General features: G+C 37.4%; 1 protein-coding gene across 1 annotated transcript in view; it reads right to left on the bottom strand.

The window, feature by feature from the left end:
• Window positions 1-27257, bottom strand: part of LOC132536531 (syntaxin-binding protein 5-like) — a gene marked incomplete at its 3' end in the record, with an annotated part of 117854 nt that overhangs the window by 88631 nt on the left and 1966 nt on the right. The window lies entirely within an intron of this gene.

Genomic DNA, 27257 nt, shown 5'->3' with positions numbered 1-27257 from the left:
GGTAGCATCTACAACTTGGTGGCTGAAAAGCATTAAGATGTAAAGCAGAACAAGTTGTTCAATAATCAGCAACCTGAAGGTAAGAGTATAAGGTACGAGTATGACAGGTGAAATTTGGGGTCTTCATGTTGGAAGAAGCTAGCAAGTCTATTTCAGGGATATTCAAAGGGGCCCATGACTTTACTAATTTTTGCCTGAGCCCGACTGCTAACATGCAGAGAGGCTAGAAATATTATTTGGGAAGATGGTGTCAGAGTTGGGAATAGGACTAGAAAGCTGAATCAGGGCAGAGAGAAGCTCCCAAATGTGGGGAAAATATATAAGTACCATTAACTGTAAAACCCCATCAATCTGACCTTGGGCCCATGTCTGTTCATATTTAGCACAGGAGCCTGTATAACCTCTGCATCCCTGTCAGTCTGAGCTCACATTCCATGGCCATAGCTAGGAACATTCTAGGCTTCACTTATTTCAGGACCGGTCTTCCTCAAGTGGCAGATTATGTTGACCCAGCCTCCCTTCTGAGAATGGAGCAATTTCTACCACTTTTGTTCTACATTGAGGGCAGTGCCTTGTAGAGTCCCACAAGAGGATTTATGATGTTGTTCCTGCTGTGTATGACCTGTGATGGTGAAGAGGGGACTCTGTTAGACGTCTAGGCCCATCATACTGTCTTGGAAAATGACTGGGAGTCCACTTGAGTATCAAGGAGACTAGAGCCAGGGTTGACTGAAGGAGAAAGGAAGCTTTATTGTGCAGGCCAAGAGCTCAGATCATTCTGTAAGCTTACTTTAGGTTTTGTTTCTATTTTTATACCCTTTCAACAAAGCAGAAGCAAGCTTGGGTTTTTGCAGAAACTGATGCACAATTAGATCTAATTTTTGTCTAATTTTCTCTACCCCTCCCCACATACTCAACCCAGTTCCCCTTTCAAAGAGCTAAGGCTGCTGCATTTCCAGAAAGCCCTCTTAGAGTCACAAAAGACCCTGATAGCTGAAAATGGACAGGCAATGGCAGTTGTTGCTGCTTGCGGTTTTAGCTAAGCCCATACTGTTTTGCTCTCTGTACCACTTTTTCTCACCTTGTTTTTTTTCTGTTCAATGTACGCTCATCCTGTTTGTCTCCTTATTCAACTTCCCTCTCAATATTTACGTGGGACTCCCAGGATTCCCTGATGAGGGTCCTAGATGATGACCCCTACTTTCTGACAATCATCATATTTTCTTAAGCTTTCCTAAAAATCACCTAAGTCCAAATTCTTTAATAAGACAGTCCTTACTAAACTACATCATTATGTAGATGGGAGGGTTGCCTCCCATCTACATAACTCAGTGCTGTTTGACAACATATATTCAGTCTGTAACTGGTGGGCACAAACAATACTTTTCCTTTCAAGTATTACAAAACATTATTTTAATCAGCCTTTAGCATGAAAATTAAAGGTCAACAAGATAGCTCATCTGTTAGGGTACCTGTCTTGATATGTGCACAAACCAGGATTGAGTCCTTAGACTATTACAGCAATGAAGGAATCTTCAGTGTTATATATAGTAACTTTTATTTTTCTATTACTGTCTATATATGAAAACCTTAGCTTGAAACTGTGAGATGTTACTTCTATAATCCTCTGGAGGCTCGAGAAAAGAAAATTTTACCTCAAGTTGGTACTGGCATGAGAATATCCAGAATGATGATGAAGATGGTATTCCAGACACAAATACATATTAAAATACATATTAAAAGTAAGCATATAACAAAGGCCTACTGCAAATAGCACTACTTAAAAAAATGAATCAGCTAATAAATGATATGATAAAACAGAGTGGCTATTCGGAGGAAAAGTAATTTTAGAATCACTATAATTCAAACAAATCTAGCTGAATTAAAATATAACTAATATCAAAGAATCAAAAGTAATAGAAGATAAATGAATCAAAGCCCTTGACCACAGAGGCTTTCCTTTACTTAGGAGATTAAAAGAAAGAAAATTATACACACACACACACACACACACACACACACACACACACATATATATATACATGTGTATATATATATGTATATATTGAAATTCATGGGGCCAGGTGGTGGTGCACCCACTAGAGCACACATATTATCATATACAAGAACCTAGGATTAAGGCCCCATTACCACCTGCAAAAAGGAAAACTTCACAAGTGGTAAAGTAGCACTCCCTCCTCTTCCACCCTCTTTCTCCATATAAAATATATCTCTACCAGCAATGACCTTGGTAATAATTAAAAAGAGAAGGGAAGGGGAGGGGAGAATAGGAGAAGGAAGGGGAGGGGAGGGGAGGGGAGGGGAGGGGAGGGGAGGGGAGGGGAGGGGAGAGGAAGGGAGGGGAAGGGAGGGGAAAGGAAAGGATGGGAAGGAGAGGGAAGAGGAGGGGAGGTGAGAGGGGAAAGGAGAAATGGGGAAGATAATTACAAGCAAACAAAGAATGAGCTAGAAATATTTTCATAAAAATATAACACAAAAATAATACATTTAGTATGTAATGATTTAGGTGGGGTCAGGAGATAGCTCACCCATTATATATGAGGATATATATATAGTAAATATGAGGATTATATATATGAGGTTTCACCTTAGTATATATGAAGATCTGGGCTTAAGGCCTGGTACCACATGGAAGCAGCAGGGACAGTAACAGGGGAGTTCCATGGATAGGTAAATGGTACTATGCTGCTTCTCATTCTCTCTCCTTTTTGTGACTCCCTCTCTCTTTTTCTCCTTTTTTTCTCCCCCAGTATCTCCCTGAGATAAAGAATAAAAACAAAACAAAACAAGAAAAAACCCTACCCTGGGGAAAGGGAAACTATTCAGCAGTGGTATGAAGCCTAGGTTCATTTTTTGACACCACAATATGAAAAGATTTTATGTGAACTAGCAGAAAATTACTAATAGTTAAGAAGCTGCATGACTGGGAGAAAATGGTCATGAAAGAAGAAACTCAAATTGGTTAATTATTAATGAGAAAATAACCAAAACCACTCATCATCAAAAATATTAATTTAAATAATTATAAAGTCTGTTTTTATCCATTAAACTAGAAGAAAATATGTTGAAACCTCTAAAACTGGTAAATGTGTCATTAAGTTGGAGTCATATAGTCCTAAGATGAGTTTAAATTGGTGAATATTTTTAACATAATTCAGTGAGATACATAAAGAATATCTAATTGAACCATTGTCCCTCTAGAAATTTAGTCTGAGGTAATAATACTCTGACTAAATATGCTAAAGCTTTAATGCTCAGAGAGACCCTTAATAGCAGTATCAAAAGAATGGAATGGGTGGGAGACGGAACCATGAATAAAATGTTGGAGTCTCAAGTATGAGGTTGCAAGTTTGAGCCCTGGTATCACAAAATGATGCTCTGGTATCTGCCTTTGCCTCTGTCAGTCTATATATCTATCTATCTAATTAGTAGATAATACTGTAAAACATTCTTACTCTAACCTAGGTCCTTTCTCACCATCATGCTCTAGAGCCCCAAAGCCCCCCAAATACCTATCATGGTGAGATGAAAAATTTTACCTATATGTCAACAACTACATGTAAACTATTAACCTCCAGTAAAAATATATAAAAATTTTAAAGCAAGTTAATAACCTTTTCATATTAAAAGTACTTGTACTAATATGAAAGGTGGTTACTGCAAACTGATTTCTCATTAAAAACTGATCTCTAAAAATACAGGGAAGACTTTTTTTAAGACTGGAAAAACTAAAACAATCTAAATTTATAATACTAAAGTATGAACACATCCACCAGACGGACTGTCATAAAGTCACAACATAAAAATGTTCAGTGTTTTAATGTTAACCAAGAAGAACTTTGATGTTAAATTCAACATTACATCCACAAATGTATACCAAGATAAAATTGAAGGCTTGAATATACAATGGCAGACATCTCTGATACAATGAGACCAGAAAGTCAAACCACAATCCCTGTAACATCCAGTCCAGAAAGTCAAACCACAGCCTCTGTAGCAACCCATCTAGAAAACTGGGACTTGATCAGCAACCACCAGGCTTTCCCATTCTTGCAGCCCTGTATACACACAAAATTTCACATTATACCAATGAAAGGCAAATATGATTCTCTTTCCCAAACCAATCACACAGAAAGCCCCATTAAGTTGGCCTGACTCCAGCTTCCCATACAACAACCTACAGTAAGAACATACCTCAAGCCTATTCTCTTTTTCACTATAAAATTTTTCTACTCCCCTGCTTGCCTTTTAGTCCCTGTCAGAGTCAAATAATAGTAACTGACCCCTCATTGTTGTAATTTAACTTAAAAAGGGTTTGTGGGGCTGCTGCAGTGTGTGAAAGAATTCACAGCGGGAGCTGGGAACTGGTTTAAACAATACAAGGTTTATCAGGGTGAAACAGGTAAAAGGCAAAATAAGCACTTATCATCAAGGGTTAAGAGTATGCTAGGTACATAAAGTCTGAGTATAGTTATCAAAAGTTTAGTCCCATAAGATAAACAATTATCAGCTCTAGTAAAGGTTGCTCATGGCTGTAGAGGGGTCTAAAAGTTTACCCTGCTAGCAGAGTCACATGTGTTCTGTTCCCAGAAGTAGCCATGGGGGATACCTGGCACACCTCTGCCCCGATGCTTCTGACTAGGAGAAGAAACAGCCAAAGAGAGCAACTTGCTCAAAGTCCCTTGCTTTCATACATTCCCTTCTCTGAAGCACCTCCTCAGGGTGAGGTCATTTGTATGCTAATATTCCCAAACTCCTGTTGGGGTTGCAACACCTTACGATAACCTCTGAACAGCTTCTGCTCTCATTTGGGTGGCCATTCATTCCCACATAACAAAAACCACACATAAAAATACTAAATGAAATATCTCCCCCCAAACTACTAATCATTACCTATGTCTGAGTACCAAAGTATGGACTACTGGGATTACTATTCTGTTTTCTGTGATGAGCATGTCACATTTATAATAGAAATAAAATTTTTCAATAAAAATATTTGATGAGTTATTCAACAATAAAAAGGAACTGATTACTGATACATCTGACAAACAGGCAAATCTCAAAACCACAGTAGTATGATGGAAAACACACACTGTATACAACTATTTATATGAAGTGTAAGAACTAGAAAAACCATGCAGTGGTGATAAAAGTGAAAAATGTATTGTCTCTAAAATAGAGTGAGAGGCAATAAGACTAGAAAGGATCAGGAAGAATTTTTTTATATGTTTAAAATATTCTATATGGTATTTTAGATGATGATTAATTACACAGATGTACCTGTTAAAGCTCATTAAACTAAATATTAAAATCTGATTTATAAAAATATTTATTTATTCCCTTTTGTTGCCCTTATTGTTTTATTGTTGAAAGTGTTTTATTGTTAGAAAGTGAGGTGGTTCATTTTCTAACAAAGTCCCAAAACCTAGATATACACCAGGTTCTGTGAGAGAGAGCATATGTTCACATGTATCCATAAACTACTGCAAAATATATACCTGAAAGCAGAAGTAAGTACCCCCCTAACACTTCGTCTCCACTATTCCAACCATGGACTATTCCAACTATTCCATGGACTATTCCAATCATGGACTACTCCAACTATTCCACTATTCCAACTATTCCATGACTGCTCAACAATTTGTTTGGCTTTGTATGTTAACTCTCTTTTCAGCGACCAGGTGCCAGGTTCCAGATGCCATCAGGATGCCGACCAGGCTTCCCTGGACTGAAGACCCCACCAATGTGTCCTGGAGCTCTGCTTCCCCAGAGACCCACCCTACTAGGGAAAGAGAGAGGCAGACTGGGAGTATGGACCGACCAGTCAACATCCATGTTCAGCGGGGAAGCAATTACAGAAGCCAGACCTTCTACCTTCTGCAACCCACAATGACCCTGGGTCCATGCTCCCAGAGGGATAGAGAATGGGAAAGCTATCAGGGGAGGGGATGGGATATGGAGATTGGGTGATGGGAAGGGAATTATGTGGAGTTGTACCCCTCCTACCCTATGGTTTTGTTAATTTATCCTTTCTTAAATAAAAAATAAATTTAAAAAAGTTGAATAATTAAAAAAAATTGAAACTGATACCAAGAAATGGAAAGATATCCCATGCTCATGGATTGGAAGAATAAATATCATCAAAATGAATATTCTCCCCAGAGCCATATACAAATTTAATGCAATATCCATCAAAGTTCCACCAAGCTTCTTTAAGAGAATAGAACAAACACTACAATCATTTATCTGGAACATGAAAACACCGAGAATTGCCAAGACCATCTTAAGGAAAAGAAACAGAAATGGAGGCATCACACTCCCACCTTAAACTATGTTATAAAGCCATCATCATCAAAACAGCATGGTACTGGAACAAAAATAGGCACACAGACCAGTGGAACAGAATTGAAAGCCCAGAAATAAATCCCCACACCTATGGACATCTAATATTTGATAAGGGGGCCCAAAGTATTAAATGGAAAAAGGAGGCTCTCTTCAATAAATGGTGCTGGGAAAACTGGGTTGCAACATGCAGAAGAATGAAATTGAACCACTTTATCTCACCAGAAACAAAAATCAACTCCAAATGGATCAAAGACCTAGATGTCAGACCAGAAACAATCAAATACTTAGAGGAAAACATTGGTAAAACACTTTCCCACCTACACCTCAAGGACATCTTTGATGAATCAAACCCAACTGCAAGGAAGACTAAAGCAGAAACAAACTAATGGGGCTACATCAAATTGAAAAGCTTCTGCACATCCAAAGAAACTATTAAACAAACAAAGAGACCCCTCACAGAATGGGAGAAGATCTTCACATGCCATACATCAGACAAGAAACTAATCACCAAAATATATAAAGAGCTCAGCAAACTTAGCACCAAAAAAAGCAAATGACCCCATCCAAAAATGGGCAGAGGATATGAACAAAACATTCACCTCAGAGGAGATCCAAAAGGCTAACAAACATATAAAAAAACTGCTCTAGGTCACTGATTGTCAGAGAAATGCAAATTAAGACAACACTAAGATACCACCTCACTCCTGTAAGAATGGCATACATCAGAAAGAACAGCAGCAACAAATGCTGGAGAGGATGTGGGGACAGAGGAACCCTTTTACATTGCTGGTGGGAATGTAAATTGGTCCAGCCTCTGTGGAGAGCAGTCTGGAAAACTCTCACAAGGCTAGACATGGACCTTCCATATGATCCAGTAATTTCTCTCGTGGGCTTATACCCCAAGAACTCCATAACACCCAACCAAAAAGAGGTGTGTACTCCTATGTTCATAGCAGCACAATTCATAATAGCTAAAACCTGGAAGCAACCCAGGTGCCCAACAACAGATGAGTGGCTGAGAAAGCTGTGGTATATATACACAATGGAATACTATGCAGCTATCAAGAACAATGAACCCACCTTCGCTGACCCATCTTGGACAGAGCTAGAAGGAATTATGTTAAGTGAGCTAAGTCAGAAAGATAAAGATGAGTATGGGATGATCCCACTCATCAACAGAAGTTGAGGAAGAAGATCTGAAAGGGAAACTAAAAGCAGGACCTGACCAAATTGTAAGTAGGGCACCAAAGTAAAAACCCTGTGGTGAGGAGTAGACATACAGCTTCCTGGACCAGTGGGGGCTGGGAGTGGGCCGAAGGGATGGGTCACAGTCTTTTGGTGGTGGGAATGGTGTTTATGTACTCTCCTAGTAAAATGTAGTCATATAAATCACTAGTTAATTAATACGAGAGGGGAAAAATTAATTGTATGTCTCGAAGTTTTTCAAAACACAAACTGAATCTTTTCAATATATAGGCTGTGTAATTGACATGTAGACTCTCTCAAAAGCCTAGACCAAGTAGATCAGAAGCAACCAGTTGAACAGCTATATACAAGATACTGGGTACTGTACAGCAAACCCTAACAAAAGGACTTTTCAAAGTTAACCCAATTACCAAATAATGTGATGATAACATTAACTATCGATTGTCTTTTTGAACCCTAAGACAGCAGGAACCTCACATCTCCACTATGGAGCCTCTACTTCCCCCAGTCCTGGAACCATTGGATAGGGCCCACTTTACCATATGCCTCTCCCAATCCATATCAAATAATATTGCATCTGCCGATCACAACCTAACCAACACAACGATTGCCACCTCAACATGCTTCACTTCAGACTGTGTCCAGAGACTTCATGTGTGGAATGACAACCCTTCAACTTCATTACTCAGTCACCAGGTTCCAGATGTCATCAGGATGCCAGCCACGCTTCCCTAGACTGAAGACCCCACCAATGTGTCCTGGAGCTCCGCTTCCTCAGAGACCCACACTACTAGGGAAAGACTAGAGGCAGACTGGGAGTATGGACCGACCAGTCAATGCCCATGTTCAGCGGGGAAGCAATTACAGAAGCCAGACCTTCTACCTTCTGTAACCCACAATGACCCTGGGTCCATGCTCCCAGAGGGATAGAGAATGGGAAAGTTATCAGGGGAGGGGGTGGGAAATGGAGATTGGATGGTGGGAATTGTGTGGAATTGTACCCCTCCTACCCTATGGTTTTGTTAATTAATCCTTTCTTAAATAAAAAAATAAAATAAAATAAAAATAAATAAATAAATAAAGTTGCAGACAGAATTCTGGTTGTTAATCAGTGGAGCCTGAGATGGGGAGATTAGCCTGGATTATCTTCATAGCCCCAATACAGTCTTAAGGATTTTTATATATGAATATGGGATGGAGGAATATTATTGTCAGAGGAAAAACTCAACTGACCACTGCTGACTTTGAAGCAGGTGAGGCCACCAGTTATAGAATTGTGCACAGATTCTAAAAGATGGGGAAGAAAGGAAAAATATTCTCCTATAGCCCTCAGAAGTGACTGCAGCTTTACAAGCCCCTTAATTTTAGTGCAGTGAATCCACTTCACACTTCTGGACTCCAGAACCATAAAATACTAAATTTGTATTATTTTAAGTTACTGAGTTTTTGGTGATTTGTTGCTGTAGAAATTTGACAGAAGCCCTTCTGCTCCCCATAAAGATCTTTAGCCCATACTCCCACAGAGATAAAGAATAGGGAAGCTACTTAGAACTTATTTTAAGCCAAGAGTTAGCAAATGTCAGTAAAAATGACCCCCACCAAAAAAAAAAGGGGGGGGAAGCTTCCAGCAGAGGGACAGGATACAGAATTCTGGTGGTAGGAATTGTATGGAATTGTACCCCTCTTATCCCACAATCTTGTCAATCATTACTAAATCACTAATAAAATAAATTTTTTAAAAAAGAAATTAGGGGTCCAGGCAGTGGCACACCTGGTTAAGAGCACACATTACAGTGCACAAAGACCTGGCTGGGTTCAAGGCCCTGTTCCCTACCTGCAGTGAGAAAGCTTCATGAGTGGTGAAGCAGGGCTGCAAGTGTCTCTCTGTCTCTTTCCCTCTTTCTATCTTCCCCTCCCCATTTAATTTCTCTCTGCCTTTATCAGATAATAAATTAATAGATTTAAAAACAAAAGAATAATAAAATTATTTTTAAAAAAGAAAAAAGAAATTAGTATAATCTTATAGAACCATATAATTTTATTTACCTGAAAGGAGATTAAACACAAAGTTTACTGAGAATTCAAACAACTGATGTGTTCTCAATAAACAACAACAAAAAAACTACAAATCAGACACCAATCAGATACAAATCAGATACTTTAAAAGGTGTATTTTACCCCTGTTCTTTACCCTAATGTCCTCTTTTTAGTAGTTTCAATTTCTTTTATGGACCAATTACATTAACTCCCACCCCCTCATCTTACAATATACAAAAGAGCAGCATAAGAACCTATTATCTCTACTACTTTCCCACCATTTTTCTCTTAAATAAAACAACTTTCTGTATACTTACTCTTACAAGTTTTGATGCTACACTAGAAATGGACCTACCATATGACCTACCAATTTTTCTTCTGGGAATCTATCCAAAAGAAACAAAAACACCTTTCCAAAGAAATCTATGCACACCTATGTTTACAGCAGCACAATTTGTAATAGCCCAATTGGAAGCAACCCAGATGCCCAATGACAGATGAGTAGCTAAGAAAGTTGTAATATATTTATCTATGTGAGTACTACTTAGCTGTTAAAAATAATGAAGTCATCCACTTTGCTTCACCTCAGATGGAACTTGAAGAAATTATGTTAAGTGAGATAAGCCCCAAAGGACAAATATGAAATGATCTGTTTAGGTGGAATTTAAGGAATGAGAATGAAGACAAGGATGCAAAGGAAAAACATAAAGTGAAACTCAAGCTAGGTATCGTGTATTACACAAAGGCAAGGGACTCTGAGTGGAGAGGGTGTTGGGTCATGGTGCATGATGGTGGAAATGAAAAATTGGGAGTGAGTGTTTTGCAGACACCTATCATAGGGAGATGAGAAATTATACACATGTGTCAACAACTATAAGCCATTAAGAACCCAATAACACCCACATACATACACACAAAAGCACTGCACTGCCTGGCTTATGGTGGTGGTGGGGGGGTTGAACTTGGGACCCTCAGGCATGAGAGTCTTTTTGCATAACCATTAAGCTATCTCTTCTACTCAAAGATTTATTTATTTATTTATTTTCCCTTTTGTCCCTCTTATTTTTCATTGTTATAGTTATTATTGTTGCTGTTATTGATGTCATTGTTAGGACAGAGAGAAATGGAGAGGAGGGGAAGACAGAGAGGGGGAGAAGAAGATAGACACCTGCAGACCTGCTTCACTACTTGTGAAGCGACTCCCCTACAGGTGAAGAGCTGGGGGCTCGAACCAGGATCCTTATGGTGGTCCTTGCACTTTATGCCGCCACGTGCACTTAATCCGTTGCGCTATCGCCCAACTCCCATACTCAAAGATTTTTTTTTAAGTACTACCAGTTCTATTCTCTACAATGTTGCAAGCTAAATGCTCTCTATTATCTTACTGAAAGTATTTTCAAGTTTATCTTGATCCAGTTCAGCTACTTTTTTGAAATTTGGTTTACTTGGTTTTTTGTTTGACTGATTGTTTTAACCAGAGTATGCTCAATTCTGGTTAATGGTGTTGCAAGGGATTCAACCTGGGACTTTAGAACATTAGACATGAAAATGTTTTTGCACCAATATGCTATCTCCCCTCTCCTGTTAACTTGTTTTTGTCTTCTTTGATTGCACCATCCCTGACCTTTCCATGATGCTGAGATACTCTTGAATTTCTCTAGAAATTCTAAAGAAAGGTTCAGATTATATGCCTGGAATCATTATCCTATCATTTTGCTCAGGTTCCCTATATCTGCTTTGCAAGCTTTATGTTTTCCAATTACTCAGATGTTTACAAACTTTAAGAACTTCCTCCAGAATCAAGCTAATGTATCAATTTATTATACTACTAATGAATTTCAAACAATTTCGGTTTGCAGATTTACCAACAGGTTTTGGATCATTTTGTAATAAACAAATTAGACTGAACACTAATAATCCAATCAACTATCTTGTCAAATCTAATTTTATGTATTCACTAGGTCAAGTATGAAATTTCTAATAAACTGAAAGTATAGGTGACTGAGAAGAAAAGCAGAAAGGGGTCAGATGAAAATAGGACATTTTACACAATAGAGTGTCAGGTCTGAGGCATCATAGGTCCCAGGTTCAATTCTTAGCACAAGCCAGAGCTGAGTAATTCTCTGGCTTTAAAAAGAAGAAGAAGAAGAAGGAGGAGGAGGAGGAGGAGGAGGAGGAGGAGGAGGAGGGGGAGGAGAATAAGAAGAAGAAGAAGAGGAAGAGGAAGAAGAAAGAGAAAAGGGAAAGAAATACAAGTTTTTCTCTAGCTACTAATCCCTACCTTTTAAATCCAGACATTAAATAAATATATATCTTAACCCATCACTACAAAATGAAGAGACTTATTTATTTCTAATGAAATGTACACACTAATAAAATGCTGGTTTTTTGCTATTATTAATTCAAGAGATAAAAGCTACATATAATTCAATTATAGGGCACTTGGTCAAAATTAAAACAGTGAGTAATATATTTTCAGGTCTTACTATCACATATCATATTTAAAATCATTGTATCAATATCAACTGATAAACTGAGTTTTGCAACAGAACTAGAAAATATCATTGGTTATTTTGCTGATAATTTCACCAATAAGAACACCTTAATACTTTACAGCTAGTTGGCTAAAAATGGTTTATGTCCTAATCATTTGTACTGTTGTACTATAAATAAGATATTTGGAACAATATGCTTATCAGTTATCTTCTTGAATTCTTTCAATGACTATGAATGTTTTATTTAACAACATCTCCATAGGTATCTCCACAGTGTGCTTACTATGTAAAATTTGGATGCATTTTTTAAATTTATTACCTTTTGTTGCTCTTGTTGTTTTATTGTTATAGTTATTATTGTTGTTATTGATATCATTGTTGTTGGATAGGACAGAGAGAAATGGAGAGAGGAGGTGAAGACAGAGGGAGAGAGAAAGATAGATACCAGCAGACCTGTTTGTAAAGAGACTCCCCTGCAGGTGGGGAGCCAGAGGCTCAAACCTGGATCCTTATGCTGGTCCTTGCACTTTGTGCTACCTACACTTAATCTACTGTGCTACTGCCTGACTCCCAAATTTGAATATCTTATATTTTATTCTTTATAACTATTTACTCTTTACCCTTTGAATATGATTTCTATTTTCAAAGACTGATTTTCTACCAGTTCTTGTCAATTTTAGCATTAAGTATAATTTACTTTTAAATAAAAACAGCAGCGTATTAAACACATTAAAATTAGCATAAACAAACAAACAAAAAACTAACCACCCCATCCTAAAGTGGGGAGAGGATATGTACAGAGCATTCACCACAGAAAAGATACTAAGGGCCACAGATATGTGAAAAAATGCTCACAGTCACTGATTACCAGAGAAACTGAAAGATAACAGTGAGATGCCACTTTATTTCTGTGAGAATTTCATACATCAGAAAGGACAGTAACAACAAATGTTGGAGAGATTGCAGGAGTAATGTAACCATTTTACACTGCTGGTGGGAATATATATTGGTCCATTCCCTGTGGACAGCAGTCTGGAGAACTCTTAGAAGGCTAGAAATGGACTTACTCTAAGACCCAGCAATGCCTCTCTGGGGGATATATCCTAAGGAAATAAACAGGGCTGGGGGGACAGCATAATGGTTACACAAATGACTTTCATGCTTTACTTTAATGATGGCTCTTTTGGCCACTCCATCATCCCTGTCCTGGGATTCCCACATAGACATGATGGGCTTAAATCTCTAACAAATTCCTCTCTGCACCATCACTGGTCATCTCTATCAGGAAAAGCATAGTGGACCCTCTTGTGGACCTCTACAGGACCTTGCCCTCTATGCAGAACAGCAATGATAAGGACTTCCCCACTCTCCAAAGGAAGCCTGGATTGGAGATATATATATATATATATATATATGGAAATATACACACTCATCGCATGAGATCAGTGTGGGGCCGGGTGGTGGTGCACACAGTATGAAGTTCAAGGCTCCCCACCTGCAGGGGAGGCGGGGGGAGGGGGGACACACTTCACAAGCAGTGAAGCAGGTGCAGGTGTCTGTCTGTCTTTCTCTCTTCCTCCCTATCTTCCCCTCCTCTCTCAATTTCTCTCTGTTCGAGCCACCACACCTATGGACATCTAATCTTTGACAAAGGGGCTCAGACTATTAAATGGGGAAAGCAGAGTCTCTTCAACAAATGGTGTTGGAAACAATGGGTTGAAACATGCAGAAGAATGAAACTGAACCACGGTATTTCACCAAATACACAAGTAAATTACAAGTGGATTAAGGACTTGGATGTTAGATCACAAACTATCAGATACCTAGAGGAAAATATTGGCAGAACTCCTTTCTGCATAAATTTTAAAGACATCTTCAATGAAACGAATCCAATTACAAAGAAGACTAAGGCAAGTATAAACCTATGGGACTATATCAAATTAAAAAGCTTCTTCACAGCAAAAGAAACCACTACCCAAACCAAGAGACCCCTCACAGAATAGGAGAAGATCTTTACATGCCATACATCAGACAAGAGGTTAATAACCAACATATATAAAGAGCTTGTCAAACTCAACAAAAAGACAACAAATAACCCCATCCAAAAATGGGGGGAGAACATGGACAGAATATTCACCACAGAAGAGATCCAAAAGGCCGAGAAACACATGAAAAAATGCTCCAAGTCTCTGATTGTCAGAGAAATGCAAATAAAGACAACAATGAGATACCACTTCACTCCTGTGAGAATGTCATACATCAGAAAAGGTTAACAGTAGCAAATGCTGGAGAGGGTGTGGGGGTCTAAGGAACCCTCCTACACTGCTGGTGGGAATGTCAATTGGTCCAACCTCTGTGGAGAACAGTCTAGAGAACTCTCAGAAGGCTAGAAATGGATCTACCCTATGATCCTGCAATTCCTCTCCTGGGGATATCCTAAGGAACCAACAAAAAGATTTGTGTAGACATATGTTCTTGGCAGCACAATCTGTAATAGCCAAAACCTGGAAGCAACCCAGGTGTCCAACAACAGATGAGTGGCTGAGCAAGTTGTGGTCTATATACACAATGGAATACTACTCAGCTATTAAAAATGGTGACTTCACCGTTTTCAGCCAATCTTGGATGGACCTTGAAAAAATCATGTTGAGTGAAATAAGTCAGAAACAGAAGGATGAATATGGGATGATCTCACTCTCAGGCAGAAGTTGAAAAACAAGATCAGAAAAGAAAACATGCGGACTCTCTCAAAAGCCTAGACCAAGTAGATTAGAAGCATCCAATAGCACAGCTATATACAAGATACTGGGTACTGTACAGCAAACCATAACAAAGGGACTTTTCAAAGTTAACCCAATTAACAAATTATGTGATGATAATATTATCTATCGATTGTCTTTTTGAACCCTAAGACAGCAGGAACCTCACATCTCCACTATAGAGCCCCTACTTCCCCCAGTCCTGGAACCCTTGGCTAGGGCCCACTTTCCCGTATGCATCTCCCAATCCAAACCAAATAATATTGCATCCACCGATCACAACCTAACCAACGCAACGATTGCCACCTCAACATGCTTCACCTCAGACTGTGTCCAGAGACTTCACGTGTGGAATGACAACCCTTCAGCTTCATTACTCGGGTGAGACCTTTCCTTTTATAGTACACTCCAATTTCATCTCAGGTAGTTCACTTTCTAACAAAGTCCCATAACCTAGATATACACCAGTTTCTGTGAGAGAGAGCTTATGTGTACACGTATCCATAAACTACTGCAAAATATATACCTGAAAGCAGAAGTACACTAGAGTTTGCAGTGAGTACCTCCCTAACACTTCCTCTCCACTATTCCAAGCTTGGGATCCATGATTGCTCAACAAATTGTTTGGCTTCGTATGTTAACTCTCTTTTCAATCACCAGGTTCCAGATGCCACCAGGATGCTTCCCTGGATTGAAGACCCCACCAATGTGTCCTGGAGCTCAGCTTCCCCAGAGACACACCTTACTAGGGAAAGAGAGAGGCAGACTGGGAGTATGGACCGACCAGTCTACGCCCATGTTCAGCGGGGAGCAATTACAGAAGCCAGACCTTCTACCTTCTGCAACCCTCAACGACCCTGGGTCCATGCTCCCAGAGGGCTAGAGAATGGGAAAGCTATCATGGGAGGGGGTGGGTTATGAAGATTGGGTGGTGGGAATTGTGTGGAGTTGTACCCCTCCTACCTTATGTTTTTGTTCATTAATCCTTTCTTAAATAAAAAATTTTAAAAAAAAGAAAACAGAAGTAGAACCTGAAATGGAATTGGCGTATTGCACCAAAGTAAAAGACTCTGGGGTGGGTGGGTGGGGAAAATACAGGTCCATGAAGGATTCAGAGGACCTAGTGGGGGTTGTATTGTTATATGGGAAACTGGGGAATGTTATGCATGTGCAAACTATTGTACTTACTGTTGAATGTAAAACATTAATTCCCCAATAAAAAAAAATAGAAAAAAAAATTTCTCTCTGTTCTATCCAACAAAAAAAGAAAAAATGGCCATCAGGAGCAGTGGAATTGTAGTGTAGGTACGGAGCCCCAGCAATAACCCTGGAGACCAAATAAAACCAAAAAAAAAAAAAAAATATATATATATATATATATATATATATATATATATATATATATATATATATATACCTATGATCATAGCAGCACAATTTGTAATAATAACCCAAACTTAAAAGCAACCCAAGTATCTAACAACAAATGAGTGGTTAAGAAAGTATATATAAGGTATATATACACAATCGGATACTATTCAGAATGATGTAGTTTGGGGCCAGGTAGTGATTCACCTAGTTAAATACACACTTTACCATGTGCAGGGACCTAAATTCAAGCCCCTGGTCCCCACCTGCAGTGGGGGAAATTTTCACAAGTGGTGAAGCAATGCTGCATGCATATCTCTGTCTCTCTCATCTTCTACCTCCTTCCTTCTAAATTTTTTTCAATCTAATTAAACAAATATTTTTAAAAAATCTTTAAAAACAAACAACAAAATAAGAATGATGAAGTCACCTTCACCTCATCTTGGATGGACCATGAAGGGATCATGTTAGGTGAGATAAGCCAGAAAGAGAAGGATGAATGTGAGATGATCTCACTCGTGCACTGGTTTCATGTTTTGCACCAAACCAAAGGACTCTGGGGAAGAAAGACATGGAGAAGGGTGTGGGCTTTCATGTCCTGGTATACAATGATGGATATAATGTGGAGATGAGAGTGTTGCTTAGATACCTATCAAAGTGAAATGAGAAATTGTGCACATATGCCAATAATTACATTGTAAATAATTAACCTTCCAATTTAAAAAAAAAGAAAGAAAAAGAAACAAAATGATCACCATTTTTATGGGTTTTTTTTATTGAGGGGGTTAATGCTTTACAGTGCAATCACTGACATATGCATAAAATTTCATTATATAATAGACCCCCAGAGTTTCCTTCCTTCCCACTCTCTTCTTCCCTCCCTCCCCAGGGTCCTTTACTTTGGTGCAATACACGATGTTCAGTCCATGTTTCACCTTGTGTTCTCCCTCCCCAAAGTCCCTTGCTTCCATTTTATTTTAATTTTCAAAAAAAAAGTTTGATTGCTAAAAAAAAAGTTATCTTTTTAATTTAAAAAGAACTTTTTTTGAAGACTTCTTTAATCACAATAGTCTTGGATTTGATTTTATAGTGATCATTATTTTGATAAGTTGGAATAAGATCTGTTTTTTCTGATATGGAAAAAAAATCTTAATTTAAAAGCAAAATAATGGGGCTTCCAATTGAAACTTGTAATGGATACAGTCAAAGTTACTGCTATTAAATAATAGTTTCTAGAAGTATAGTGTGTACAAACAATACAAGCATTCCATTATTAAACTATTAAACTTGGGGATCAGGCAGTAGTACATTGGGTTAAGCGCACCTGGCGCCAAGTACAATGACCAGCATAAAGATCCCTGTTCAAGCCCCCAGCTCATCTGCAGGGGAGTCGCTTCACAAGCAGTGAAGTAGGTCTGCAGATGTCATATCTTTCTCTCCCCCTCTGTCTTCCCCTCGTGTCTCCATTTCTCTCTGTCCTATCCAACAATGACAACATCAATAACAACAATAATAACTACAACAACAAAAAAAAAAAACAGCAAGGGCAACAAAAGGGGGAAAAATGCAAAATTAAACTATGAAACTTAACCCTATGACTTTTCTACAGGTTCATCTTCAAGTTAAGGCAGAAGGGGCAGAGGTTTACATATGAAGAAAAATAGAAAAACGGAAATTTGAAACTATGAAAAACACAAAGTAAACATGGTCATTGGTGCATGCAATCTCTTTCAGTTGTCCAGAATCCTGGAAAGCCTGACTCTCTCCACAGGCTGTTTCTGATTATATACTTATGTATCTTCGAATATCTGGTGTTATGTCTGCTACAAGTATCATGATAAAAATATCTATTTTGTGGAGAAGTTATACTAGTTATATATGTTTGCTTTGACACCATAATCATATATAAAAAGTTTATGTGTTGATTAATCATAAAATGGTTAATTTAAATGTTTATTTAAAACTTTAGGAATTATACCATCTGGTCCTGATGATATCCTTATTTTTGTCTGTATCACTAATTAGTTCTAGAGTATCCCTTTTGTTTGTCACTGACAATCTAGTACTTCTGAGTTGTTCTCCTAAAAAGGTAATTTAGAAATAAATGTTCCTATTATCTTCCTCAATAAAAACTGAAATATATTTAGATCTTCCTACAATCTTCTTTCCCATATGTTTTGGAAAAATCATATACCATGTCCCCAAAGTAGTAACTCCTGGAATGGTTTGACTTTACATAATAACAAATATATCACATAAAAGGTTTTTCCAAGAAACTGTTAAAAATAATCTCCTTTTCTCATTTTTTTTTTCTGGCACCAAGGTCTCAAAAATGTGCAGTTTCACTATTCTGAGCTGATTTGTGTGTGTATGTGGGGAGGGGGTGGTCTTTTTATTTCAGAGACAAGAGGCACAAAAGGGGCACCATTACACCAGAGCTTCCCCTGGTGCTGTGGTACTCTTATGTAGTACTGGAGCTCAAACCCAGGTCATATAATTAGCAATGACATGCACCCTACCAGCAGAGCTATATTGAGTCCCTTTTAAACACTTTTACTATATCAGCCTCCTTGACCACCTCTCTTTGTCCATTCATTCATTCAACAAAAACTTAACTGCTTTCTATATAGCAAGCACAGCTCTGCTAATTAGTGAATAAATGCAAACAAAACAATGCCTTGTACTCATAGTTACCTTATTATCTCAGAAGCAAACAACAGGTGAATAAATACTTATCAAGAAAGAAATTAACAGTTGATCTAAAAATTGAATGATATTTAGGAAGTAGCATAACTGCTTAGGAGAAAACACATTTTATGTTAAGGAAACAAATGCAAATTTTGTTGCTGTTTACTGGAATACTGCTAACTTTGGTTTATGGTGCTGCTAGAGGCTGAAATTGGGATCTTAGAGACTCAGGTAAGAGTCTTTTTACACAGTCATTAAGCTATCTTCTCACTCCTGCAAAAGTCTTGAGACAAGCCTCATGTCTAAAAAATAGGAATGGAGGAGATAGCCTAATGGTTATGCAAAGAGACTTGTGCCTAAGACTTCAAAGTCGCAGGTTCAATTCCCCACACCAGAGCTGAGCATTACTCTGGTAAGATAGATAGATAGACAGATAGACAGACAGACAGACGATAGATAGATAGATAGATAGATAGATAGATAGATAGATAGATAGGTAGATAGATAGGGGAAAAATGGAGTTGGTGAAGTATTAACAAAAATGTTTAAAATAATTTTTTCTAGGGTCCAGATCATTCAGCACTTTATAAGACAGAGCAGGAAATACAGTTTTATTTCTAACAGAGATTTAAAACACACATAAACACACATACACACACACACACACACACACACACACACACACTGGTCATGAACATTCGCAGCAGAAATAGCATGGTAAGATTTAACTTAAAATAATTATTTTACCTGTTAGGAGACGAAAATGTGGTGAAGCATGAGTGAAAGCAAGGAAAATATTTAACAGGCCAGAAGAGACCCAGGTAAGAGTTGTGCTAGAAGTGAGGAGAAAGGATCAGATTTGAGATAAACTTCGAAGGGAGAGTCACATATCTTCTCAACATTTTTATGCTCTCTGAAAATGTTATTATTTTCTTTTTCTTTTCTGTCTTTCTTTCTGCCTTTTTTCTTAAGTCAACACTGGGGCTTCATGGTTCCAGGCTGACTTTTGTAGACAGAGAAAAAGAGAAAGACACCACAGCACCAAAGCATCATTCAATGCAGTGGGAGCCACACATGAGAAAGTACGTGAGTTACTTCGTCAGCCCATGCTTTGTCTTTCCTAATAGACACATAAATAAGAAAAAATACTGGATTTGAGAATTTAAAAAAAAAAAAAAAAGCACTGTGGTCTGGAAGGTGGTGCAGTGGGTGGGGCATTGAACTCTAAAGCATGAGGTCCTGAGTTCAATCCCTCCCCGGCAGCACATGTACCAGAAGGATGTCTGGTTCTTTCTCTCTCTCCTCCTTTCTCATAAATAAATAAATAAATAAATAAATAAATAAATAAATAAAATAAATAAGGCCAGGTGGTGGGGCACCTGGTTAAGCACACATTACAGTGTGCAAAGTTGCAGGTTCAAGCCCGTTCCCCACCTGCAAGGGGAAAACTCTGCAAGTGGTGAAGCAGGGCTGCAGGTGTCTCCCTGTCTCTCTCCCTCACTACCTCTCCCTCCTCTCTCAATTTCTCTGTCCCCACCCAATAAATAAATAAAAATAAAAAATAAGTTTAAATAAATAAATAAATACATTTTTAAAATCTCTATCTCTAACAAACTTGGAGGCATAAGCATTTCACTTGCATTCTCTGGCCTACCCAGGAAGATAGCACAGTGGTTATATAAAAGACTTTCATGTCTGCAGGCCAGGTGGTGGTGCACCTGGTTAAGCACACACACTGCAGTGTGCAAGGATCCAGGTTCAGCTCCTGGTCTCCCACCTGTAGGGGGAAGCTTCACGAGTGGTGAAGCAGGGCTGCAGGTGTCTCTCTGTCTCTTTCTCTGTCTCCCCCTCCTTCTCAATTTCTCTCTCTCTAATAAATAAATAAATAAACTTTAAAAAAAAAAAGACTTTCATGTCTGAAGTACCAATATCCCAGGTTCAATCCCTGGCATTCTCATAAACCAGAGGTAAGCAGTGCTCTGGTAATATAATAATAATAATAAGTTATTATCATTAAAAATTAATGTCTGGCCTCAAATATCTTATCATTAGAATGATAAGATATATGTTATATGCTCTATATGTTATATGCTCCAGTTCTAATTTAACCAACTAATTTTCTCTCTCTCTCTCTCTCTCTCTCTTCTCTCTCTTCTCTCTCTCTCCTCTCCATTCTCTGTAAAATACAGATTGGTAATAATGGTTCTCTTACTACTTAAAGCAAATTTTCTTTCTAGCTAGAATATTCACACTCTCCTCCTCACATCCTAATTAGATGTGGACTGGTTAACTACACACATAAAGATAGTTTGTCTCAAACCTTTTTGTTTCAAATAATAATGATAAATAAACCATGCAACTTATTTTGCATTAAATAAACTAAAAATGAAAATTATAAATAATTAATTTGGCATGGTTTATGGAAGAAGAATCCATGCAGACCTCTATTCAAAGAACCAGTATTGAAAAATATATTGATCAACCTTCGAAAATTATAGTGATTACCAGAGGGAAGAGCAAGAAGATAGAGGGAATGAGTAAAGGAGCCACCTGGGTAGTGTGATGATACCACAACTTTGGTGATGAGTACAGTGAGACTTACACACATACAGAGTAAAGCTGGACTTGGAACATGTTACTGCATTATAAACCAATGGCCAGTCAATAAAAAAGTGTTTAAAAAGTCACTATTTCAGTTGATATCACGTTATACTTTACTTTTTATATATTCCCAATATATCATTATTATAAATTAAATATGTTCCTTGAGAAAAAAATTATCTACATAAAATAAATATAACACAATTTTAACTTAAAAAAGAAAACTTGTTTGTGCATCAAATGATTATAGTTTTTAGTTTAAAATAAAAATGTTTAAGACATTAAACATTTAAGATACGCTTAATAAAAAATCACCATGAATGACTTTCTACTCTAATCTCATCTCAGTTAACCAAACACATATTCGCTGCTTCAATCATAAAAGATATTAAGTGCCTGATACAATAGTCGTCAGCAATATTGACAGTGTCTTTGAACTTCCTTTGAGCCACTAAAAAAATTAAGTATCTATGGTGGGAAATAGCATAATGGCTATGCCTGAGGCTCTCAAGCCTTAGGTTCAATTCAAAATTAAGCATTGGTCACATAAAATAAAATAGAACAAGGCAGCAGGGGAGACAGCATAATGGTTATGCAAAGAAAGTCTTATGCCCAAGGCTCCAAACTCTGAGGTTCAACCCCCAGCACCACAATCAGAGTTGAGCAGTGTTCCTGGTAAAATAAGTAAATAAATAAATATAAATAAAATCGATGGGGGAATGTGCTGGGGAGATAACATAATTGTTATCCAAAAGGATTTTCCTGCCTGAACCAAAGGTCACAAATTCAATCCCCAGCTCCATCATAAACTGAGCAGTGAGTGCTCTGGTAAAAGTAAATAAAAAAATAAATAAATAAACAAATCTTTATTTGAGGATGATAAGCCACCACCAGGATACCATGAACAAAGACCTGAGTTAACCCCCTACACACACCTGCTTGCTGGAAGCTACATAACTAGCAGAGTGATGCTGCAGGTCTCTGACCCCCATCAGAGAAAGAAGAAGGAAAGAAAGGGAAGGGGAAGGGAGTGGAGGCGGGGTAAATGACCACCAGGAATGGTGCAGTCATGTAGGCACTGAGCTCCAACAAATTGCGGTGGGAAATAAAGAAACAGATATTGCACCAAAGCAAAGAACTCTGGGGAAGGAGGGGAAGGAAGCATTTGGAGAAAGCATTGGGATCCTGGTGAGAGATGGTGGAAAGGGACCTAATGGGTGAGAGTCTTCTACATACACATATCACAAGGAAATGAGAAATTCTAACTATGTACTAACAGTTGTACTGTAAGCCAATAAAATGATAAAGACAAGTAAAGGTGATGCCTATTCTAAATAAAACATAAATTTATCTTAACCAGAAATAAAGAGTCAGAGAGGGGGGAAAGAAAAGAGAAAGAAATTAAAGTACCTAGGCTGTACAACTAGAGACCAAATGGAGCTAAAAATCTGTCTTTTGGACATACAGTTGAGAAACACTGGCCAGTATAAAAATAAATAAATAAATAAATAAATAAATAAAAGTTCATAGTATGTCTGTCACAGAAAAAAACTCTTTAATGACAATATGGTATGAATTCACACTTTAGGTATTTACCAGGTTAAGAAAAAATACAGATTAAAGAAGTCAACAGGGGTCATAAATGGTTCATGACATAAAGTTTGAATTGTGCATTCAAAAGAAGTTCTCACTACTACTAGAGTTGGAAGAGAACCTAATGAGAACAGATTGAAAAAAGGCACTGAGAGGAGTCGGGCAGTAGTACAGGAGGTTAAGCACACATGGTGCAAAGCATAAGGATTCTGGTTTCAACCCCTGGCTCCCCATCTGCAGGGCAGTCACTTCACAAGTAGTGAAGCAGGTCTGCAGGTGTCTTTCTTTGTCTTCCCCTCCTCTCTCCATTTCTCTCTGTCCTATCCAACAACGACATCAATAATAATTACAACAATAAAACAACAAGGGCAACAAAAGGGAATGAATAAATAAATAATTTTTTTTAAAAAAGGCACTGAGATAGAAGATGGTCATTTGGGGGCCTGGCGGTGGCACACCGAGTTGAGTGCACATAGTTTGAAATACAAGCATCCTGGTTCGAGCCCCCAGTTCACACCAACTGTAGAGTTGTCACTTCACAAGTGGTGAAGCAGGTCAGCAGGTGTCTCTGTCTCTTTTCCTCTCTATGTCCCTCTCCCCTCTCAATTTCTCTCTGTCCTATCCAATAATTAAAAAAGAAAGTGAGGGGAGCCGGGTGGTAGTGCAGTAGGTTAAGCACACATGGCGCAAAGCGCAAGGACTAGCAAAAGGATTCCAGTTTGAGCCCCAGGCTCCCCACCTGCAGGGGAGTCCCTTCACAAGTGGTGAAGCAGGTCTGCAGGTGTCTTTCTTCCCCCCCTGTCATCCCCTTTTCTCTCTGTCCTGTCCAACTACGAAGGCACCAATAACAACAACAATGATAACTACAACAATAAAACAACAAGGACAACAAAAGGGAATAAATAAATATTTATTTTAAAACAGGAAAGTGAGGAAGGGAGGGAGGGAGGGAGGGAGGGAGGGTGGAAGGAAGGAAGGAAGGAAGGAAGGAAGGAAGGAAGGAAGGAAGGAAGGAAAGAAGGAAAGAAGGAAGAAAATGGTTTCTGGGGAGAGTAGGGCATGCTTGAACAATAAATGAAATGAGAACAGGTATGCAAACAGGAACCATACTTGAAAGATCTCAATACAGATTGTAGATTTTAATTTAAACAATTGGAAGTTTATTTTATAGAGTAGTGCATTAAAACTGTTTCATAAAAGGCATTATTTCAGAAATATCTGAATATAGGTATTCAAATGCATTTAGTCTGAATTTAATATTCAAAAATATCTAATTACATTATGTATCTCCTCACTAAACCAGATTACAGGTTATTTCTAAGTTTTTACAAAAACTAAGTCTGCTGCACTTATTGTTCTTTTATTTATAGGAGTTTAAGAACCTGGAGGTATTTTTATTTCAAAATTACAAATAGGTTGTAGTAAACCGATACATTAATTTGGGCTTTTGTGACCTTGAAATAACATTGAATTATTTCTGTTTGAGGAACTTGTGTACAGATATGTCACTGATAATAAAGATTGTAGCTAGCAGGGGTAGCTACAATTATAGCATAATGGTTATGCAAAGGGACACTTGTGCCTGAGGTTCCAAAATCCCAGGTTCAATCCCTTGCACCACCATAAGCCAGAGCTGAGCAGTGCTGTGATTAAAAATAAATAAAAATAAAGTAAAATTAAAAAGATTGTAGCTGCATATTTTACTCAATATTTATGTTATTTCCTTTTTTCCTCTCTCTCAATCTCTCCCTGCAAAGGTTTTCACTCAGATTTTGTACCTGCACAATTCCACCATTCCCCATGGACTCTCTCTCTCTCTCTCTCTCTCTCTCTTTTTTTAATATTTATTCAGTAGATCTAGAGACCAAGGAGGAGAGACACCACAGTACTGTTCCTTAGCTTATGAAGCACATGGTAAAGTGTGCACTCTACTGGGGGAAGCTATCTCCTAGCCCCCATAATTTTACTTTTCTTAAGGTTATACAATATCCTAACATATTATTATTAAAAAAGCCAAAAATAAAAACATGTATTTTATAGATTGTATATATAATTTATTATAATAATTTATAAGACACATGCAAGCCAATAAATCATCACATTTTTATTTATATGTTTTAATATACTATTTTCTGGGGTTTCACATTAGACTTTTTTATAGAGCATCACTACTCTGAGGAAACTATTTTCAAACAGAGAAATGACATAATTAGCATCCCACTACAGAAATAGCCACTCTTACAGCAAGATGAATTGAAATAGGCCAAAATAAGAGGTGAAAATATCAGTTAAGTAATGACTTCAAGACACCAAGGGAAAAAATATGATAGAATGAATAAACACAAGAGATGGTGAAATGGGAGTGAACTTCCAAAATATTAAAGAAATAAAATTAATGGAATATGATGACAGATCAGACAACAGAGTAAAGGATGGTTTTCAAAAGAACAGATTCTAGATTTATACTTAACTTTAGCCATATTTAAAAAGCAGAAGGTGCCAATTGTTTAAAACTCAGAATAGAATGTTCTTTGCACATTGTATCAGTGAGTACAAATGAAATCCCCATTTTAGTTACTGTTCTAATTTTGGAATTTCCTTAATTCGTTTCTATATTTTCATTATAATCCAGGTAACCTATATTATTCATATAATCATATAACAAATGTTTAATTATACTACTATCCAAAAGTGACAGTGTTTCCCTCACTTATATCTTCAACTTATCTATCCTTATAATTTCTTTGAAATTTTTACCTAATATTACAAACCTGTCTGTAGTTATCCTATCAAGTACAAAGTTATTTTAAAACTTTAACAACAATAGAAATGTACATCCTACCATTTTTTCCCAACTATCTCCATCTCGTTATCTTATGTTATCTTCCCAACAACTCTCTTAGGTAAGAAGAGCAGAAAGGCTTACTACCATAGAACAGATGAGAACATTAGGCTTATGCCAAATAGATGACTTTCCCAAAAGTATACAGTCAGCAAATGGCAGGGTTTTAAATAAAATACAAATTTTCTGATTAAGTCAGTGCTCCTCCTATCCTGCCATTATGTTCCTGAAGAAGAGCCATTTTCCATGACTATGTCTAGGCTGAATTCGGAAAATAACTGCATTTCCCTTTTCATACACCCAACCCCTTGAATTTTTATAATTCAAACCTCCTCTATCTGCTTTACAATCTTTATAGTCCAAATAGCATTCTGCTTCAAAAGTCTATCTAATCTGTGTCATTTTACCTTTATAAACCTTCTGTATCACTATCACATTAGTGAAATCAGAGAATCTGAATACTTTTTCAGAATATCAGAGTGAAAAATCATAATATGCCAAAGGTTAAAGAGTAAAGGCACACTCTCTTTGCCTACAAGTTCAAATTTAATGACCAGAACATTTACAATTCATTTTATACCCACTACTAATTTCTTCCCCAATCTGACAAGAATATCTGCTGTTTCGGAGTTAAGACAGAATTGATGTAAAATTATAGACAAAAATCACATTGTATATAACTTCACAAGGTAAGTTAGAATTAAACTGTTTATCTAATATAATTGTAAATGAACTTGCTTTTATGTAAATTATTGATAATATTCTAATAACTACAGATTTAATGTTTTTCTAATAATTCCACCGGAAAAGGAAAATAAGGCAAGAGTTGAAAATTACCTCATTATACATAATTTGTTCACTACAAAAATAATTTTAACTTTTGAAGTAACAAAAAATTAATACTTAATTTGTAACTTCAAATATTTACTATTTTCCCCCATATTCAAACACATAAAACTGTATTCAACTTTATCATATGAATGATTTAGTACATTTTTCATTGCACTTGATAGGTCAAAAGCACATTCCCAGATAACACCCCAGACCAGAAAATGTCAATAAAAAGATAAAAATCACTTTATGTCAAGAAGTATAATATAGTAATGTCTCTATATACGAACATGCTTGTTTTGCAAAATTCTCATATCTACCCTTCATACTGCTTGGTTTGCTTATTCATTAGAGATTCAATATTAAAATTTACTTCTTTAAACTATCTCCTCACTAAATCTTAACACAGGCTATTAGACTTCTTATAATAATTAAGCCTGTGGCATTTGTGGGTTGGTTTATTTATTTATA

This window comes from Erinaceus europaeus, unplaced genomic scaffold (assembly GCF_950295315.1).
Source record: "Erinaceus europaeus unplaced genomic scaffold, mEriEur2.1 scaffold_313, whole genome shotgun sequence".
NCBI lineage: Eukaryota > Metazoa > Chordata > Mammalia > Eulipotyphla > Erinaceidae > Erinaceus > Erinaceus europaeus.
Note: the sequence above shows the minus strand (reverse complement) of the source record. Positions and strands in the feature narration are given on the sequence as shown.